A 2,271-nucleotide genomic window follows, 5' to 3' on the forward strand; every position below is an offset into this window, starting at 1 on the left:
TGTGCATGTTCTCTCTGTGAATGGTAAAAGGACTGTACTTATATAGCGTCTTTCTATCTTATGGCGATACTCAAAGTGCTTTACACTACAATCTGTGCCCTCATTTTCCCATTCATACAGCACTCTACTAGATCTCTACAAAGTGTGTGTGCCTGTGCACGCGTTGGTTTTCTCCAAGTACTCCAGTTTCCTCCCACAGACTAAAAATATGCATGTTCGGCTGACTGAACTCTAAAGTGTCTCACTCACACCCCTAGGTGTGAGTGAATGTCTCTGTGAATGTCTCATTTGACTCCATGTGCCCCTGCGACCTGTCCAGGGTGTCCCCGGCCTCTCATACAGTGACTGCTGAATATGGGCACCAGTGACCCCCGTGACCCAGAAAGGAAGAAGAGGGTGAAGATAATAGATGGATGGGATGGATAAAATGGCATGTTGTTGTACTGTAAACAAACTAAAGTTGTGGATCATCTTGAATCCTGCAAACCAAAAGATGAGCCAGAAATGCAAACTCAGTTTAATAGCATAATGCCCAATTCCACTTTTGAAATAAAATAAAATAAACTCCTGTGTTGGAACAGGGTTATTTAAGAAAAGTAGATTATATTGATATGATTAGACCAATAAAACTGATTTTATTTTTATTTATTTTATATTGATTTATTACAATTATGTTTTGTTTGTTGTGGCAGATTCTGGTTCGAAAGAAATAATAAAATAAAAAATAATTATTTGTTCATTTCCAAGAATTTGTGGTTTATGTTTTAGAAACAAGAAAAATGAAATAATGGTGTAAATGTTTGCCTTTATCATTAAAGTGTAATAGATTCAAAGCTTCCCTGTTTTTCCTCATAAAATCATTACCTGGAGACGTTCATTTAGAGGAGCAATAATGTCACTTCCTGTTTACACCAAAAATGATCGTGTTTTGAAAAATGCATTGTCAGTTCTACAATGGGCGTTGTTGTTGTTGTGGTGAAAATGTTCAAACTGTTCTTCTTGTCACATGGACAGAGCAGTAACACAATACTCTCAGCACACCATGATTTTCTGAAACAAAGAGAGCGAAAGGGAGAGTTTAAAAATCCCAAGGCTTCCAAGCTTGGTTCTGAACTCCGACGCCCGCTCTGTATTTGTGGGAACTGGTAACACCAAATCTTCCTCACCTCTGAGCTTCTGCACAGGAAAGAGGGAACTTGAAAGTGTGTTTTTGTGTGTCTGTTCCAGTTGAGGGGAGAGGGTTTAAATAAGCAAAAGGCTGTGCAATTCTCTCAGGAGATCATCCATCATACGAGAGACTGCTTGAGGTTTCCCTTTATTTGCATTCACTGGGGGATTATAAATCAGCAGAAGTGAGAACAAGTGTCAATCGACAGAGCTGTCACTTTAACAGCAGCTATGTTTTAAAAACACTTGTAGTTTAGATTTCTCAGAAATGATAACCGTTTTCAGTTTAATGGTGGTTGAACTTGTTGCATTAAAGCGTCTTTTAGTAATAACACAGGCTGCTATGAAAGTGACATCTTGTTGACCCACTGGTGACTAAAATGCACCGATACATGAAGTAAAACTACAAACTGTTTTCACACAAGAGGTCACAGCAGCAGCAGTGTTCACATGCATGGGAAAACATACAGTAGAGTGAAACAAATACCTGCCCCAAGGATGTTCAATTTGAAATATCCATTGAGACATTCCTAAATGGTTAATGCTGTGTGCTGCTGTTCCTGTGCTTGGTGAGAACGGTTGCGTCTGACCACACTTTCCCACGCTTTAACAGTGAAGTTCGAGGATGAAATTTATACCAACTGCTTAAATAAACAAAAACATGTTGAGAATCTTGAGACTGAATGACAGGTACTGTGATGGTACTGCGCTTTGTTGGACTATGAAGCTTTTCTCAGCTAGCACTTCTGATGCTATCAAATAAAATATTTAAAACTTCATACAAGACCTAAAAATTCTGTTCAAATGATTTCTTCCTCTCTTTGCATTTTAACTAGAGAAATTTAATTTCCTGCAAAAATGCAGTGTGGATGTGGAAACAGCAGAAATTGGCAAAAAAAAAATGCTAAAAAGATGAAAAATTAGAACAAGCTTAAAGAAGCAGAAGAACACAGAAAGAATATGTCTGTCCAGTTATACTGAAAGAATCAGAAATGAGCAGAAAAAGGTGGAAAATATGAAAAAAGTAGACATTTGCAACAACAACAACAAAAATAAAACAGCTGAATAGTAGCGAAAAAAGGCATAAATAAGTTTAAATTACCA

Source organism: Nematolebias whitei, chromosome 7 (genome assembly GCF_014905685.2).
Source record: "Nematolebias whitei isolate Nwh7 chromosome 7, NemWhi1, whole genome shotgun sequence".
Classification (NCBI taxonomy): Eukaryota; Metazoa; Chordata; class Actinopteri; order Cyprinodontiformes; family Rivulidae; genus Nematolebias; species Nematolebias whitei.